Source organism: Perissodus microlepis, chromosome 16 (assembly GCF_051167445.1).
Source record: "Perissodus microlepis isolate ML-2025 ecotype Zambia chromosome 16, ASM5116744v1, whole genome shotgun sequence".
In the NCBI taxonomy this organism is placed as follows: domain Eukaryota; kingdom Metazoa; phylum Chordata; class Actinopteri; order Cichliformes; family Cichlidae; genus Perissodus; species Perissodus microlepis.
Window position 1 is genome coordinate 34573376 of NC_140476.1, and position 20059 is coordinate 34593434.

General features: G+C 42.8%; 1 protein-coding gene across 1 annotated transcript in view; it reads left to right on the forward strand.

Moving 5' to 3' along the window:
- Nucleotides 1-2751: 2751 nt before the first annotated feature.
- Nucleotides 2752-20059, forward strand: part of LOC146371298 (protein NLRC3-like) — an 85619-nt gene continuing 68311 nt past the window's right edge. Inside the window, exon 1 of the mRNA XM_084907810.1 lies at nucleotides 2752-2860. The gene's annotated coding sequence lies outside the window, so the exon portion shown is untranslated. The remainder of the gene's footprint in view (nucleotides 2861-20059) is intronic.

Consider the following 20059-nt stretch of genomic DNA (forward strand, 5'->3'; position numbering starts at 1 on the left):
AAAAGAGTTCAATCAGCAGAATTTCTGCTGAAAAGAGTTCAATCAGCAGAATTTCTGCTGAAAAGAGTTTTTTCTGAAAACAGCAGAAAAAACTGAAAATTTTGCTGAAAAGAGTTCAATCAGCAGAATTTCTGCTGAAAAGAGTTCAATCAGCAGAATTTCTGCTGAAAAGAGTTCAATTAGCAGAATTTCTGCTGAAAAGAGTTTTTTTCTGAAAACAGCAGAAAAAACTGATAATTTTGCTGAAAAGAGTTCAATCAGCAGAATTTCTGCTGAAAAGAGTTTTTATCTGAAAACAGCTGAGATTTGTGCTAATAAGAGGTGAAAAGGCTGAAAATTTTGCAGAAGAGGTGAATGAGCAGAATTTGGGCTGAAAAGAGGTGAAAATTCTGCTGAAAAGAGTTCAATCAGCAGAATTTCTGCTGAAAAGAGGTGAATGAGCAGAATTCTGCTTAAAAGAGGTTTTTGCTGAAAACAGCAGAAGAGGCTGAGATTTGTGCTGATAAGAGGTGAAAATGTTGAACCAATCAGAGGTACTGCTTCTGTCTGCTTCATCAGACTGTGTACTTGTATATATTTCTGCCATTGAGCGTTAACAAGAATCTGAGGTCCATATTAGAAAAGCTGCCAAAATGATAAAACGTTGCCGAATTGTAATAAATTATCAATATGAATTACAGGTCTGTGATAGTGTATCAATTTGTAGTGAATCATGATGGAGTCTGTCCTCTGACTACATTTACCTGCTTTGTCTCTGCTGTGCTTCCTGTTTCACACCAACATTTCCTCGCACTTAATGTCAGCAGGAGACATCCCTTTGACGAGCTGCTCTGATTGATTACATGCATATTCTGTTGTCTTACAATAACTTTGAAACTGAAAGATCTGCAGCATCACGCCATGGTTCCATCGTTGTCTGTTGACACTTGGAGTTGTTAATGAGTTGAATCACGTTACTCTGCTGAAAGCTATGCTCTTTAAAGTCACTTATCAACTAAACTGAAAACATCAGAATAATGGAGATTTTGTTCATGATGCAGTCGTGATCAGCTGATCAGGCTTGTGCTAAAAACACTGTTTCCTGTTTTTTTCTTTCCCTCTTGAGAAATACGTGGGTATCAGCAAAAACTGCTGAGCAGTCAGTGGAAGTGTCACATGAACACTAACCACAGTGAACAAGACTAGTTCAAACTTCTACGTCACTCAGGTTTTACTAACAGTCAATTTAGTCAGCAATGCTCAGACAACATGATGTACAACCACTCAAAGAGGCAAACATGCTGCTGTTGTTGGTAGGTTTCCTCAGAGTAAAGGTTGACTCCTGTAGTTCACAAATCCTGGTTATACAGCTTTGAAATAATTAACAACAACAATCATATGAAAACAGAGTAAAGTTTGTTGGACTTACAGGCTTTTGTTTGTAGTCACAGGTAGATTTTTTTTATACAGACACTCTTTAAACATTTTTGATGACATCAGCTGGTTGTTGTTTGTACAGTGTCATTTGTTGCTCTCATGTACCTCCTAGAATACAATGATCAGCTGCCGCTGGCTTTTTCACAACCATTATCAGTTAGTTTGTTAATATAAGCTTTATTAAGCCTTAATAACATTTTAATAGGTCAGTGAGCACAAAACCTTTTTTTTTTTTTAAAGCTATGAACATCTTTTTCTTTCTATTTTTAACATTTTAACATGAGTTTGAGATGGTCTCATCTTTTATGAACTTTAATGACATACTGTTCTTAATCCATCTTTATGTGATATCTGCCCAACCTTTGCAGCTGTAACAGCTTTAACCCCTCTAGAAAAGATTTCCACAAGACTTGGAGTGTTTATGGAATTTTTTAACACTATTCCAGAAGAGCAATTGTGAGTTGGATCAGGAGGACTGGCTCACAGTCTCCACTCTAATTCATACCAAAGTTGTTCTTCCACACCAAACTCTTTCCTCCATGTCTCTATGGACTTTCTTCACTGGTGCAGAGTCATGTTGGAACAGGAAGGTGCTATTTGGCTCAGTTTGAACTTTACCCTCATGCTCTTAGTTTGTTCTTCGGCTCATTTTCTGCAAACAGAGCATGTATAGAGTCAGTGGTACATTTATATTTATAGAATAACGATGAAACAAGTTTGGACTGATTATATCTAAATGAATGTGTAAAATTAACTCCAAACAAATCATTAAAGAATAGCAGTTATTCACTGTAGTGAGACAGGAAGGCAAAGTTTCCAGTTAAAACAAGTAGAAGAAGAAAGATGGAGCTGATAAAGTGTAACATGAGTTTGTCATGGAGACGCTTCCTGCTCTGCAGCAAACTGTTCAATTCAGATTGGATTAAGGACACAGCTCAGCTAAAAACAATGTCCACTAACACACTGAGTGTTTCTTTGATCTGCAGTGGAACCAGTTTAAAGTGTCACTACAATAGAAACTACAATAGAAACATAGTTGAATGCTGCGCTTAGTAGCAGGGCAGAAAACCCTGTTGAAAGGGAGTTTTTCCTTCCCACTGTCACCAAAGTGCTTGCTCATAAAGGGGTTCATATGATTGTTGGGTTTTTCTCTGCATGTATTATTATAGGATATACTTGTGATTTGGCGCTATATAAATAAAATGGAGTTGAATTGAATGCCTCCAACAAACATTTCTACGTTTCTAAAGTCCAGACTCGATTTTTGCCTTTGTTTAATCCCAGTTTTGCCACAAATGCCTCTCTTCCTCCTCTAAGTTTCAGTTCACTTTTCGCATCTTAGTGTCAGATGATCGTCTCCAGCACAAAGCTGCTGCCTCATAGTTCAGAGTAATGGAATAACTCTGCAGATCATATTTGAATCCTGGATCAGGAAGTGAGGCCGGTGAGTATTTGGTGTGTATATAAGGTTTCTGTCTTTGACTCAGTCTGCTGTCACTTTGTTTTAGAGAGAAAAAGAGATTTCAGATTAACTGAACGAGGGTTAAGAGGGTTGGGAAGCTCATCTCTCAGTCTGCAACTGTAGCTTGCCTCTACCAGTGTGTGAATGAATAGTGGAATTGTAAAGCGCTTTGAGGGTCTCAAAAAACGCTATATAAATGCAATCCATTATCAACTGGTGTTCCTGCTGCCCCAGCACTAAAGGACAGTATAGCTGACCATGCTGTTGCCTGTTCACAATTTCACCAAACCTAATAAACTATTGGCTAAATGTTCTTGTTGTCACAGGTAAACAGAGGTGAGAGGAGCAGATAATACAGATTAAATATATGCTGAGTAACTAAATGCTGCTAGTCTGTGACCTAACTCCCAGCAACATCACCTCATTTTAATTACTTTGACCTTTAACAAGAGTTAGCGTAGCGAGCAGAGCAGCTAGTAGTTAGAGTATGAACTCTGTAAGCAATCAGCTTGGTGCTGGTGGTTACCTGGTTTTCATGTTCACTGGTTTACATTTGTCTCCATTCAATTCAATTTATTTATATAGCGCCAAATCACAACAAAAGTCGCCTCAAGGCGCTTCATAGATACAGAGAAAAACCCAACAATCATATGACCCCCTATGAGCAAGCACTTTGGCGACAGTGGGAAGGAAAAACTCCCTTTTAACAGGAAGAAACCTCCGGCAGAACCAGGCTCAGGGAGGGGCGGCCATCTGCTGCGACCGGTTGGGGTGAGAGAAGGAAGACAGGATAAAAGACATGCTGTGGAAGAGAGACAGAGGTTAATAACAGATATGATTCAATGCAGAGAGGTCTATTAATACATAGTGAGTGAGAAAGGTGACTGGAAAGGAAAAACTCAATGCATCATGGGAATCCCCCGGCAGCCTACGTCTATTGCAGCATAACTAAGGGAGGATTCAGGGTCACCTGGTCCAGCCCTAACTATATGCTTTAGCAAAAAGGAAAGTTTTAAGCCTAATCTTAAAAGTAGAGATAGTTTCTGTCTCCCGAATCCAAACTGGAAGCTGGTTCCACAGAAGAGGGGCCTGAAAACTGAAGGCTCTGCCTCCCATTCTACTTTTAAATACTCTAGGAACAACAAGTAGGCCTGCAGAGCGAGAGCGAAGTGCTCTAATAGGGTGATATGGTACTACAAGGTCATTAAGATAAGATGGGGCCTGATTATTTAAGACCTTGTATGTGAGGAGCAGGATTTTGAATTCAATTCTGGACTTAACAGGAAGCCAATGAAGGGAAGCCAAAACAGGAGAAATCTGCTCTCTCTTTCTAGTCCCTGTCAGGACTCTTGCTGCAGCATTTTGGATTAGCTGAAGGCTTTTCAGTGAGTTTTTTGGACATCCTGATAATAATGAATTACAGTCGTCCAGCCTGGAAGTAATAAATGCATGAACTAGCTTTTCAGTGTCACTCTGAGACAGGATATTTCTAATTTTAGAGATGTTGCGCAAATGGAAGAAAGCAGTCTTACATATTTGTTTAATATGTGCATTGAAGGACATGTCCTGGTCAAAAATGACTCCAAGGTTCCTCACAGTGTTACTGGAGGCCAAGGTAATTCCATCCAGAGTATGAATCTGGTTAGATACCATATTTCTAAGATTTTCAGGGCCGAGTACAATAACCTCAGTTTTATCTGAATTAAGAAGCAGAAAGTTAGCGGCCATCCAGGTCTTTATGTCTTTAAGACATTCCTGCAGTTTAACTCATTGGTGTGTGTTATCTGGCTTCATGGACAGATAGAGCTGGGTGTCATCTGCATAGCAGTGAAAATGTATGCTATGTCTTCTAATGATGCTGCCTAAGGGAAGCATGTATAATGTAAACAGAATTGGTCCTAGCACTGAACCCTGTGGAACTCCATAATTAACCTCAGTGTGTGAAGAGGACTCTCCATTTACATGCACAAATTGGAGTCTATTAGATAGATATGATACAAACCACTGCAGCACAGTACCTGTAATACCTACAGCATGTTCTAATCGCTCTAATAGGATATTATGGTCGACAGTATCGAACGCTGCACTGAGGTCTAGCAGGACAAGCACAGAGATGAGTCCACTGTCAGAGGCCATAAGAAGATCATTTGTAACCTTCACTAAAGCTGTTTCTGTGCTGTGATGAGCTCTGAAACCTGACTGAAACTCTTCAAATAAGCCATTCCTCTGCAGATGATCTGTTAGCTGTTTGACAACTACTCTTTCAAGGATTTTTGATATGAAAGGAAGGTTGGAGATTGGCCTATAATTAGCTAAGACTTCTGGGTCTAGAGATGGCTTTTTGAGTAAAGGTTTAACCACAGCCAGCTTGAAGGCCTGTGGTACATAGCTGATTATTAGAGATAGGTTGATCATATTAAAGATCGAAGAATTAATTAATGGCAGGACTTCTTTGAGCAGTTTTGTAGGAATGGGGTCTAAAAGACACGTTGATGGTTTGGAGGAAGTAATTATTGAAGTTAACTCAGAAAGATCAATTGGAGAAAAAGAGTCTAACTTAACATCAATGGTACTAAGAGTAGCTGTAGATAATATTACATCTGTGGGATGATTACTGGTAATTTTTTCTCTAATGATAAAAATTTTATTTGTGAAGAAGTTCATGAAGTCATTACTAGTTAACGTTAAAGGGATGGTTGGCTCAACAGAGCTCTGACTGTTTGTCAGCCTGGCTACAGTGCTGAAGAGAAACCTGGGGTTGTTCTTATTTTCTTCAATCAGTGATGAATAGTGAGATGTTCTGGCTTTGCGGAGGGCTTTCTTATAAAGCAGCAAACTATTTCTCCAGGCTAAATGATGATCCTCTAAATTTGTGACACGCCATTTCCTCTCCAGATTACGAGTCATCTGCTTTAGGCTACGTGTTTGAGAATTATACCACAGAGTCAGGTACTTCTGATTAGAGACCTTAGTTTTCACTGGAGCTACAGTATCCAGAGTCGTACGTAGTGAGGAGGTGAAATTATTAACAAGATAATCAACCTCTGTTGGGGTAGCGTTCAGATAGCTGCTCTGCTCTGTGTTGGTACAGGGCATTGAAGATGATAACAGTGGGTGGATTATATTCTTAAACTGAGTTACAGCGCTTTCAGAAAGACATCTACTTTGATAAAATCTACTCTCCACCGCTGTGTAATCAATTATTGTAAATGTAAATGTTATCAGGAAATGATCAGACAGGAGAGGGTTTTCAGGAAACACTGTTAAATGTTCAGTTTCTATGCCATATGTTAAAACAAGATCTAGAGTGTGATTAAAGTGGTGGGTGGGTTCTTTTACATTTTGAGAGAAGCCAATTGAGTCTAATAACAGACTAAATGCCATGTTGAGGCTGTCATTTTTAGCATCTACATGGATGTTAAAATCACCCACAATAATTATTTTATTTGAGCTCAGAACTAAATTAGATATAAAGTCTGAGAAATCAGACAGAAACTCTGTGTAAGGCCCAGGTGGACGATAGATGATAACAAGTAAGACTGGTTTCTGAGTTTTACAGCTGGGGTGGACAATGTTAAGCATCAGGCTTTCAAATGAATTAAAAGTCTGTCTTGGTCTTTCATTAATTAATAGGCTGGTGTGAAAAATTGCTGCCACACCGCCCCCTCGGCCTGTGCTTCGAGGTTTCTGGTAGTTAGAATGACTCGGGGGTGTTGATTCATTTAAACTAACATAATCATCCTGCTGCAACCAGGTTTCTGTAAGGCAGAGTAAATCAATTTGTTGATCAATTATTAAGTCATGTACTAACAGAGACTTGGAGGAGAGAGACCTAATATTTAATAATCCACATTTCACTGTTTTACTCTTTGGTTCAGATGTGGATACTGTATTGTTCTTTCTTTTTGATTGTTTATGTTTAAGTTGTTTGTTGCTGGTTTTTAGTTTGTTTTTAGTCTTTTTGGAAGCTGACACAGTCTCTATGGAGATGGGTTTTTGGGGGGGTAGCAGGAGGAGAGAAGCTGCAGAGAGGCGTGTAAGACTGCAACTCTGCTTCCTGGTCCCAACTCTGGATAGTCATATTTTGGGGGGTTTAATAAATTTGTCCATATTTCTAGAAATGAGAGCTGCTCCATCCAAAGTGGGATGGATGCCGTCTCTCCTAACAAGACCAGGTTTCCTCCAGAAGGTTTGCCAATTATCTATGAAGCCCACATCGTTTCTGGGACACCACTCAGACAGCCAGCAATTTAAGGAGAACATGCGGCTAAACATGTCACTCCTGGTCTGATTGGGGAGGGAACCAGAGAAAACTACAGAGTCCGACATTGTTTTAGCAAAGTTGCACATCGATTCAATATTGATTTTAGTGACCTCCGATTGGCGTAACCGGGTGTCATTACTGCCGACGTGAATTATGATTTTACTGAATTTACGTTTACCCTTAGCCAGCAGTTTTAAATTTCCTTCAATGTCGCCTGCTCTGGCCCCTGGAAGACAATTGACTATGGTTGCCGGTGTCTCTAGCTTCACATGTCTGAGAACAGAATCACCAATTACCAGAGTTTGACCCCCGGCGGGTGTGTCACTGAGTGGGGAAAAACGGTTAGACGCATGAACGGGTTGGTGGTGTACCTGAGGCTTCTGTTTAGGACTATGCTTCCTCCTCACCGTGACCCAGCCGCCCTCTTTCCCCAGCTGCTTGGGGTCTGCTGGGGAACAGCTAGCGGGGCCTACGCTATCTTCGGCTGCACCAGCTACAGGGGCCTGGCTAGCTACGGGTGAATGAAGGGTGCGAAGCCGAGTCTCCAATTCAGTAATCCTGGCCTCCAGAGCTGCAAATATGCTACATTTGTTACAGATATCATTACTGCTAAAGGAGGCCGAGGAGTAACTAAACATCTGACACAATGAGCAAGAAAGTGCAGGAGGGACAGGTGAAGTAGCCATGGTGCTAACGAGTCGGCTACGAGCTAAGCTAAGCTAGCGAAACAGTACAGAGACAGTGAGTGAATACTTTGGCTATAAATTAGGTAGTGAGTACACAGAAAGTGTGCTTCGGATGAAGCACGTGAAGATTATACTATGAAAGAAGAATGTATTTAAAAGTTGTTAATTAAATTGCTAAGCAAATAAGCTACTCAGAAACACCACTGTGTTTGAGCAGGAACAGGAAGTGATACTCTACCGCAGAGCGAGCGAACACCAAGTGACAGCGCCACCAAGAGATCAATCTTCATTCCAGATGTTGCATTTTTATTAATTTCATTGTATAAAACTGAGAAACAAAGAAGAGGTTTATTTCTGAGATGGTTGTCGTGGAGTCACCAGTTTGTCTCTGAATCACTGAAACAACTTTTAATCTCTGGATGAATTCTCACTGAGCTTATTTCTTAAACACCCATCCCCCCCCAAAAAAAAAAAAAAAAAATAGGGGCAAAAGTGAGGTGATTGTGTTTAATCAGTTATAACATGTGGTCATAATATAAGTTCTGACATGTGTGGTATCCACAAAAACCTCTGAACCTCAGCTAGAATCAGATTTTAGCTGAGGTTCAGACATCCAACATCCAAACACAGCGAAAACAAGCCATGACAGAAATGTGCTAGAACAGAAATGGGCTGTCCCAATTTTCTCTGTTATTCTCACAGCTGATAGCCTCATGATTATCAGCAGTTACCACAGCGAACTAGCCACATCAGAGCCATTTCTGCCAACAACTGCAATTTTAGGCCCAAATACAGGCACGTGACTAGACAGATGCCACATGTTATGAATATGGGCCCACGTGAGCTTTGGCTTTGCAACTTCTGATTGGTTGAAGAGACGTAAACATGATATTATTACTATGATTTAATTGGCTCAAACAATTAAATAGAGGTGTCAATCATGCAAATTGGCCAAAAGAAGCCAAAGTTACAGCCCCTCAGATGGCCATGCGCACAGGAGACAGGCCACGTTGCCTGTAAATGTGTGGTTAATTCTTAAATATTCAAAAACAAGCATTTGAAGGCCTGTTGATAAGATTAAATAATTTCTGCTCTTTAATACCTAAAAAAAAAATCAACTCATATCTGGTGTCTAATGTGTGCCAAAATTGGACTTTTTGTACAACGCCTGCATATTTATGTATTAACAGTGCTGTAATTTTTCACTGTTTCACTTTAGAAAAATAAATTTTTGCACATATAATGTTTATATGTTGGTTGCTGAATTTGTGGAATGAAATGTAAACTAGATCATATTTTTAAAAAGCAAACAGTTGACCTGTCACACTGCTCCCACTGCCAGACTGCAACTGCACCTTATGTACATTCTGTAGTATTCATTCCACCTCTTTTCATTTCTGTATTTTATGTATATAAGTTTAGATTAGTTATTTATAGTTGGTTTACACAGCTTTGTGTATGTATGTGTATGCATGTGTAACGTATATATAGTCGTGTGTGTGTGATTTACATTGCTGTGCTTGAGAGCCACCATCTACCGGAACAAATTTCCTTGTATGTGTCTCCACATATACTTGGCCAATAAACATGATTCTGATTTGCTTATACATTAGGTGAGGATAAATGGTAAATGGCCTGTATTTGTATAGCGCTTTTACTAGTCCCCCGTAGGGACCCCAAAGCGCTTTGCACACCCAGTCACACACTGGTGGAGGCAAGCTACAGTTGTAGCCACAGCTGCCCTGGGGCAGACTGACAGAAGTGAGGCTGCCATATCGCGCCATATCGCGCCATCGGCCCCTCTGGCTGACACCAGTAGGCGGCAGGTGAAGTGTCTTGCCCAAGGACACAACGACCGAGACTGTCCGAGCCGGGACTCGAACCGTCAACTTTCCGATTACAAGGCGAACTCCCAACTCTTGAGCCACGATCGCCCCACTAAAAAAAATAAATAAATTTAGATAAAACCTACAGATTTTTTTCTGTGTTCCAGTCTCAGTTATTTTTGTATAGTAACATGTGCAGCAATATTTACACCTCTCTGGAAATCTCAAAAGTGTTAGCTTTATTTTGATACTAATATCGTTGTCATGATGTGCTGTGTGGCAGGCAGGAATTAGACCGAAAATGCAGGACTGAGAGGCAATACAGGGAGATACAGGAGAGGTGAAGGAAGATCTCAGCCTGGGCGTCTATTGTCTCGTGTAGTCTGGAAGATGAGTGGATGACGGGGTGGGTGCAGTTTTCTCTGTGGTGGGGTCAGGTGGGCTGTCCCAGGCTCTGTGGGGCCGGGCGGTGCTGCTGTACTGGGCCCCGGTCCGGATGGGCCTGGGCCCCCTTTCCCTGGCGGGTTGCAGAGTATGGGGGTGCCTACTGGGGTCAGCGGGGGAGCTGGCCCCAGGGAGGGGTCACTTGCCCCTCCCTTCCTTCCCTCCCCATCTCCAGCTGCCTCCCTCTTCCCGCTCCACCACAATCACCCACACATGCAGGGCCTTGGGGTAAAGGTGTGTCACCAGGGTGCAGGGGAGGCATCCCCCCCCCTGTCCCCTTCTGGCTGCCTGTGCCTCAATTTTATCTCACAACTTAGACACTCACATTACTCACACTCTCATGAGGGGGGCTGGGAGGAGGAGTTGGCCGTCCGACTGGGGTCTGGAGTTGGGGCCTCCCTGCTGCTGCGGAGTCGGGGCGGTCTGCTTCTCACCACCGCAGGGATGCAGGGGTGCAGTTTCCCCCTCCAGGGGCAAGGGTACCTAGACCCGGTTCTTAGAGTACGCTTGGGGAGTGTGATTGTGTGTACAGCGGAGCTCCAGGGCACGTCACTGCAACCCCCCCTGGCTTCTTCTCCGCGGCTGCTGAATGACCCCTCATCTGGGGCTCTCCTCAGCTCTTTCTGGGATGGTGGCGCGGCTGCCCCTCTGTTGGTCTTCCTTGGTCTCTTGTGTTCTGAGGGCTCTGGATGTCTGGAGCCTGGATCTCCTCCATACCTGCTGTGGCTCTCCACACCCTCTAGCAGATCATTACATGAAGGAACCTTTTAAATACAAGCGCGTCCATGCTCACAGGTGTACACACGGGTGCTCACATACACAAACTACAACCTTTTTGGCTCCTACCTCAAAGCACACTGTGTGCTGTCAATATTACGTGCAGCACAATAATGTTTAACATTTAGTATTTACTGTTATATTCACATAGATCATCATGATGTTGTTTATTCTATTGCTCTCGTTTTCTTCTGCTTGTTAGGGCCCGAGCACTGAGAGTGCGAAGGCCCTATTGTATCTGCTCCGTTTCTTATTAGGGCCCGAGCACCGAGAGTGCGAAGGCCCTATTGTATCTCCTCCGTTTCTTATTATTATTATTATTATTATTATTATTATTATTATTATTATTAGGGCCCGAGCACCGAGAGTGCGAAGGCCCTATTGTATCTGCTCCGTTTCTTCTTCTTATTATTATTATTATTATTATTAGGGCCCGAGCACTGACAGTGCGAAGGCCCTATTGTATCTGCTCTGTTTATTATTATTATTATTATTATTATTATTATTATTATTATTATTTCGGCAAATGAATCGGCCTTTTGAGGGCCTAAACGTGCTCAAAAACTCATGAAATTTTGCACACGCGTCAGGTCTGGTGAAAATTTACGTATTTTAATGTTCTCAGACATGGCCAGTGAAAATTGGCTCAGTAGCGCCACCTAGAAAAATGAAAAACGCGAGCCCCCGGTATGGGTATGACCTACATGTTTGAAAGTCGGTACACATATATAACGTTCAGAGTCGAACAAAAAAGTCTATTATTGCCATGTCCTAAACCCAACAGGAAGTCCGCCATTTTGGATTGAAGGTGACATTTTGGCTCTGATTTTACCGTTTCCATGCCTTGTACTTTAACGAACTCCTCCTTGGGATTTGGTCCTATAAACTTCAAATTTGGACAGTGCCAACTACACACCTGGGCCATGTTAAATTGCGGAGCTTTTGAGTTTTCACAATACGGTGACGCCGTGGCGCCACGGCGAATTTCAATGACTCGCCATGAAAATCTTATTGCCTCTCATTCTGTCATACATTGTCCGAGCTGGACCAAAGAGTACACATATGATAAGGCTCCACCCCTGAACACATTTCAACTGCCATATTTGACATCAGGGACAGCGCCACCTAGTGGGAACAGGAAATGTCATGTTTTACACTTTGGGGTACAGTATTGTGATGGGTGACATCTGCAGCCTCAAATTTCTCCAGGAAAGCCTTAAGGAGTTGGTCTTGGGTTACAGTGAAATCTGTGACTTTTTGCGAAAGGGTGTGACCCCAGCAGCATGGCGAACTTTGATGTCTCGCCATGGAGAAACAAATTAGTATAACTCAATGAAATCCAAGCTGATCAGAACCAGACTTTACAGGTATGATGTCAGACCCGCCCTGAACAGATTGATGTGCCCATTGTCGGGAATACGCAGAGCGCCACCTAGTGGCAACAGGAAATGTCATGGCTTTCACTTTGTTGTACTGATTTTCACAGGTTCATCGTGGCTACCTCAAAAGTGGTGAATATCACCATCAGTGCCTCATGATGCTTCAGTGCGAAAATTGTGACTTTAAACTGAACGGCGCACCCTGGTGGGAAGGCGGTTGACCATGAAAAATGAAGTGGCTTTTGAGGGGCTTGGAAAGTTTATATAGGCTTTAAATTTGGCCCACACCTCCAATGTGATGAACGCTTTGTTGTTATGTAACCATTTTCCTTGAATAGCGCAAAATGGCTCCACAGCGCCCCCTACAAATTTTCAAAACCACAGCCCCTGCTCTGTGTTTTATCTATGAGTCTGAAACCTGGTAAGCTTATAGGAGATCTCAAGATGTACAAAAAAGTCTCTTGGAGCAATATCCCAAATCCAACAGGAAGTCAGCCATTTTAAAATGAATGTGTAATTTTGGCGACATTTTCCCCTCTTTTCAGGCACCGTACTTTGACGAACTCCTCCAAGGATTTTCATCAGATTGATGCAATCTCCAGTGTGTGGAATCTAAAGACCTTTGTGATGTTAAATTGCGAAGCTTTTTACATTCAGGGAAACGGGGTGGTCATGGCGGCACGTGGTTTCAGTCACTCGCCAAAAAGCAGTAATCTGCTGTCACTCAAAAACACAATGTTCAATCTCTCCCAAATGTCATAGGCGTGATGAGACTCGAGCTCGGAAATGTTTGTTATGCCATTTGTCATTAATGGTTAGAGCGCCACCTAGTGGGACGACTAACTAATCATGATTGAACGAGGTGAAATGTTAGCTGGTGGTTAAATGCATGAATTCCATCAATGTGACATCAGATCGGACGTGCTGGTTTCAGGTGTTGGGCGTGGCTCGACACGCCGGGGGTGCGAGGGCCCTCATAACGCTGCTTGCAGCTTTAATTATTATTATTATTATTCAGGTAAAACAAGGGCCTTTTTGAGGGCTTAAACATGCTCAAAAACTCATGAAATATTGCACACGCGTCAGGTCTGGTGAAAATTTATGTATTTTAATGTTTTCAGACATGGCCAGGGAAAATTGGCTCAGTAGCGCCACCTAGAAAAATGAAAAACGCGAGCCCCCGGTATGGGTATGACCTACATGTTTGAATGTCGGTACACATATATAACGTTCAGAGTCGAACAAAAAAGTCTATTATGGCCATGTCCTAAACCCAACAGGAAGTCCGCCATTTTGGATTGAAGGTGACATTTTGGCTCTGATTTTACCGTTTCCATGCCTTGTACTTTAACGAACTCCTCCTTGGGATTTGGTCCTATAAACTTCAAATTTGGACAGTGCCAACTACACACCTGGGCCATGTTAAATTGCGGAGCTTTTGAGTTTTCACAATACGGTGACGCCGTGGCGCCGCGGCGAATTTCGATGACTCGCCATGAAAATCTTATTGCCTCTCATTCTGTCATACATTGTCCGAGCTGGACCAAAGAGTACACATATGATAAGGCTCCACCCCTGAACACATTTCAACTGCCATATTTGACATCAGGGACAGCGCCACCTAGTGGGAACAGGAAATGTCATGTTTTACACTTTGGGGTACAGTATTGTGATGGGTGACATCTGCAGCCTCAAATTTCTCCAGGAAAGCCTTAAGGAGTTGGTCTTGGGTTACAGTGAAAACTGTGACTTTCCGCGAAAGGGTGTGACCCCAGCAGCATGGCGAACTTTGATGTCTCGCCATGGAGAAACAAATTAGTATAACTCAATGAAATCCAAGCTGATCAGAACCAGACTTTACAGGCATGATGTCAGACCCGCCCTGAACAGATTGATGTGCCCATTGTCGGGAATACGCAGAGCGCCACCTAGTGGCAACAGGAAATGTCATGGCTTTCACTTTGTTGTACTGATTTTCACAGGTTCATCGTGGCCATCTCAAAAGCGGTGAATATCACCATCAGTGCCTCATGATGCTTCAGTGCAAAAATTGTGACTTTAAACTGAACGGCGCACCCTGGTGGGAAGGCGGTTGACCATGAAAAATGAAGTGGCTTTTGAGGGGCTTGGAAAGTTTATATAGGCTTTAAATTTGGCCCACACCTCCAATGTGATGAACGCTTTGTTGTTATGTAACCATTTTCCTTGAATAGCGCAAAATGGCTCCACAGCGCCCCCTACAAAATTTCAAAACCACAGCCCCTGCTCTGTGTTTTATGTATGAGTCTGAAACCTGGTAAGCTTATAGGAGATATCAAGATGTACAAAAAAGTCTCTTGGAGCAATATCCCAAATCCAACAGGAAGTCAGCCATTTTAAAATGAATGTGTAATTTTGGCGACATTTTCCCCTCTTTTCAGGCACCGTACTTTGATGAACTCCTCCAAGGGATTTCATCAGATTGATGCGATCTCCAGTGTGTGGAATCTAAAGACCTTTGTGATGTTAAATTGCGAAGCTTTTTACATTCAGGGAAACGGGGTGGTCATGGCGGCACGTGGTTTCAGTCACTCGCCAAAAAGCAGTGATCTGCTGTCACTCAAAAACACAATGTTCAATCTCTCCCAAAGGTCATAGGCGTGATGAGACTCGAGCTCGGAAATGTTTGTTATGCCATTTGTCATTAATGGCTAGAGCGCCACCTAGTGGGACGACTATAATCATGATTGAATGAGATGAATTGTTAGCTGGTGGTTAAATGCATGAATTCCATCAATGTGACATCAGATCGGACGTGCTGGTTGTAGGTGTTGGGCGTAGCTCGACACGCCAGGGTGCGAGGGCCCTCATAACGCTGCTTGCAGCTTTAATTATTATTATTATTATTATTCAGGTAAAACAAGGGCCTTTTTGAGGGCCTAAACATGCTCAAAAACTCATGAAATTTTGCACACGCGTCAGGTCTGGTGAAAAATTACGTATTTTAATGTCCTCAGACATGGCCAGGGAAAATTGGCTCAGTAGCGCCACCTAGGAAAATCTAAAACGCGAGCCCCCGGTGTGGGTATGACCTACATGTATGAAAATTGGAACACATATCTATTGTTAGTAGACGCACAAAAAAGTCTATTATGGCCATGTCCTAAACACAACAGGAAGTCCGCCATTTTGGATTGAAGGTGACATTTTGGCTCTGATTTTACCATTTCCATGCCTTGTACTTTAACGAACTCCTCCTTGGGATTTGGTCCTATAAACTTCAGATTTGGACAGTGCCAACTACACACCTGGGCCATGTTAAATTGCGGAGCTTTTGAGTTTTCACAATACGGTGAGGCCGTGGCGCCACGGCGAATTTCGATGACTCACCATGAAAATCTTATTGCCTCTCATTCTGTCATACATTGTCTGATCTGGACCAAAGAGCACACATATGATAAGACTCCACCCCTGAACATATTTCAACTGCCATATTTGACATCAAGGACAGCGCCACCTAGTGGGAACAGGAAATGTCATGTTTTACACTTTGGGGCACAGTATTGTGATGGGTGACATCTGCAGCCTCAAATTTCTCCAGGAAAGCCTTAAGGAGTTGGTCTTGGGTTACAGTGAAATCTGTGACTTTTCGCGAAAGGGTGTGACCCCAGCAGCATGGCGAACTTTCATGTCTCGCCATGAAGAAACAAATTAGTATAACTCAATGAAATCCAGTCTGATCAGAACCAGACTTTACAGGCATGATGTCAGACCCGCCCTGAACAGATTGATGTGCCCATTGTCGGGAATACGCACAGCGCTACCTAGTGGCAACAGAAAATGTCATGGCTTTAATTTTGTTGTACTGATTTGCACAGGTTCATCGTGGCCACCTCAAAAGCGATGAATATCACCGTCAGTCCTTCATAATACTTTAGTGCGAAAATTGTGACTTTAAACTGAATGGCGCACCCTGGTGGCAACGCGGTTCACCATGAAAGATGAAGTGGCTTTTGAGGGGCTTGGAAAGTTTACAAAGTCTTGAAATTTGGCGCACACCTCCAATGTGATGAGGGCTATCTTGGTATGTGATCATTTTCATTGAATATCCCAAAATGGCTCCACAGCGCCCCCTGCAAAATTTCAAAACCACAGCCCCTTCTCTGTGTTTTATGTATGAGTCTGAAACCTGGTAAGCTTATAGGAGATATCAAGATGTACAAAAAAGTCTCTTGGAGCAATATCCCAAATCCAACAGGAAGTCAGCCATTTTAAAATGAATGTGTAATTTTGGCGGCATTTTCTCCTCTTTTCAGGCACCGTACTTTGACGAACTCCTCCAAGGGATTTCATCAGATTGACGTGATCTCCAGTGCGTGGAATCTAAAGACCTTTGTGATGTTAAATTGCGAAGCTTTTTACATTCACGGAAACGGGGTGGTCATGGCGGCACGTAGAGTTTCAATCACTCGCCAAAAAGCAGTAATCTGCTGTCACTCAAAAGCACAATGTTCAATCTCTCCCAAAGGTCATAGGCGTGATGAGACTCGAGCTCGGAAATGTTTGCTATGCCATTTGTCATTAATGGTTAGAGCGCCACCTAGTGGGATGACTAACTAATCATGATTGAACGAGGTGAAATGTTAGCTGGTGGTAAAATGCATGAATTCCATCAATGTGACATCAGATCGGACATGCTGGTTTCAGGTGTTGGGCGTGGCTCGACACGCCGGGGGTGCGAGGGCCCTCATAACGCTGCTTGCAGCTTTAATTATTAGGGCCCGAGCACTGACAGTGCGAAGGCCCTATTGTATCTGCTCTGTTTATTATTATTAGGGCCCGAGCACTGACAGTGCGAAGGCCCTATTGTATCTGCTCTGTTTATTATTATTATTATTAGGGCCCGAGCACTGACAGTGCGAAGGCCCTATTGTATCTGCTCTGTTTATTATTATTATTATTATTATTATTATTATTATTATTATTATTATTTCGGCAAATGAATCGGCCTTTTGAGGGCCTAAACATGCTCAAAAACTCATGAAATTTTGAACACGCGTCAGGTCTGGTGAAAATTTACGTATTTTAATGTTCTCAGACATGGCCAGGGAAAATTGGCTCAGTAGCGCCACCTAGAAAAATGAAAAACGCGAGCCCCCGGTATGGGTATGACCTACATGTTTGAAAGTCGGTACACATATATAACGTTCAGAGTCGAACAAAAAAGTCTATTATGGCCATGTCCTAAACCCAACAGGAAGTCCGCCATTTTGGATTGAAGGTGACATTTTGGCTCTGATTTTACCGTTTCCATGCCTTGTACTTTAACGAACTCCTCCTTGGGATTTGGTCCTATAAACTTCAAATTTGGACAGTGCCAACTACACACCTGGGCCATGTTAAATTGCGGAGCTTTTGAGTTTTCACAATACGGTGACGCCGTGGCGCCCCGGCGAATTTCAATGACTCGCCATGAAAATCTTATTGCCTCTCATTCTGTCATACATTGTCCGAGCTGGACCAAAGAGTACACATATGATAAGACTCCACCCCTGAACATATTTCAACTGCCATATTTGACATCAGGGACAGCGCCACCTAGTGGCAACAGGAAATGTCATGGCTTTCACTTTGTTGTACTGATTTTCACAGGTTCATTGTGGACACCTCAAAAGCGGTGAATATTAACATGGGTCCCTCGTGATGCTTCAGTGCGAAAATTGTGACTTTAAACTGAACGGCGCACCCTGGTGGCAGCGCAGTTCACCATGAAAGATGAAGTGGTGTTTGAGGGGCTTGGAAAGTTTATAGAGGCTTTAAATTTGGCACACACCTCCAATGTGATGAACGCTTTGTTGTTATGTAACCATTTTCCTTGAATAGCGCAAAATGGCTCCACAGCGCCCCCTACAAAATTTCAAAACCACAGCCCCTGCTCTGTGTTTTATCTATGAGTCTGAAACCTGGTAAGCTTATAGGAGATATCAAGATGTACAAAAAAGTCTCTTGGAGCAATATCCCAAATCCAACAGGAAGTCAGCCATTTTAAAATGAATGTGTAATTTTGGCGACATTTTCCCCTCTTTTCAGGCACCGTACTTTGACGAACTCCTCCAAGGGATTTCATCAGATTGATGCGATCTCCAGTGTGTGGCATCTAAAGACCTTTGTGATGTTAAATTGCGAAGCTTTTTACATTCAGGGAAACGGGGTGGTCATGGCGGCACGTGGTTTCAGTCACTCGCCAAAAAGCAGTGATCTGCTGTCACTCAAAAACACAATGTTCAATCTCTCCCAAAGGTCATAGGCGTGATGAGACTCGAGCTCGGAAATGTTTGTTATGCCATTTGTCATTAATGGTTAGAGCGCCACCTAGTGGGACGACTAACTAATCATGATTGAACGAGGTGAAATGTTAGCTGGTGGTTAAATGCATGAATTCCATCAATGTGACATCAGATCTGACGTGCTGGTTTCAGGTGTTGGGCGTGGCTCGACACGCCGGGGGTGCGAGGGCCCTCATAACGCTGCTTGCAGCTTTAATTATTATTATTATTATTATTCAGGCAAAACAAGGGCCTTTTTGAGGGCCTAAACATGCTCAAAAACTCATGAAATTTTGCACACATGCCAGGTCTGGTGAAAAATTTTGTATTTTACAGGTTTTACATATGAGCACTGGGAAATGGCTCTAGAGCGCCACCTATGCCTTGTTAAATGCAGCCCTACGAACACATCGTTTGAGCTACATGTATGAAATCTGGCACACATGTGTATCATGCCGAGTCGAACAAAAGAGTCACTGGGCCCATTGACGCAAACCCAACAGGAAGTCCACAATTTAGAAGTGAAGGTGACCTTTTGGCTCTAATTTTGCCGTTTCCATGCCTCGAACTTTTTCGAACTCCTCCTTGGGATTTGGTCGTATAAGCTTCATCTTTGGTCAGTGTCAACTACACACCTGGGCCATGTTAAATTGCAGAGCTTTTGAGTTTTCACAATACCGTGAGGCCATGGCGCCACGGCGAATTTCGATGACTCGCCATGAAAATCTTATTGCCTCTCATTCTGTCATACATTGTCTGATCTGGACCAAAGAGCACACATATGATAAGGCTCCACCCCTGTATATATTTCACCTGCCATATTTGACATCAAGGACAGCGCCACCTAGTGGGAACAGGAAATGTCATGTTTTACACTTTGGGGCACAGTATTGTGATGGGTGACATCTGCAGCCTCAAATTTCTCCAGGAAAGCCTTAAGGAGTTGGTCTTGGGTTACAGTGAAAACTGTGACTTTTCGCGAAAGGGTGTGTCCCCGAAAGCATGGCGAACTTTGATGTCTCGCCATGAAGAAACAAATTAGTATAACTCCATGAAATCCAGTCTGATCAGTACCAGGCTTTACAGGCGTGATGTCAGACCCGCCCTGAACAGATTGATGTGCCCATTGTCAGTAATATGCAGAGCGCCACCTATTGGCAACAGGAAGTGTCATGTCTTACACTTTGTTGTACTGATTTTCACAGGTTCAGCGTAGACACCTCAAAAGCGGTGAATATCACGATCAGTCCCTGATGATGCTTCAGTGCGAAAATTGTGACTTTAAACTGAACGGCGCACCCTGGTGGCAACGCAGTTCACCATGAAAGATGAAGTGGGTTTTGAGGGGCTTGGAAAGTTTAAAAAGTCTTGAAATTTGGCGCACACCTCCAATGTGATGAGGGCTTTGTTGTTATGTGATCATTTTCATTGAATATCCCAAAATGGCTCCACAGCGCCCCCTACAATATTTCAAAACATCAGCCCCTGCTCTGTGTTTTA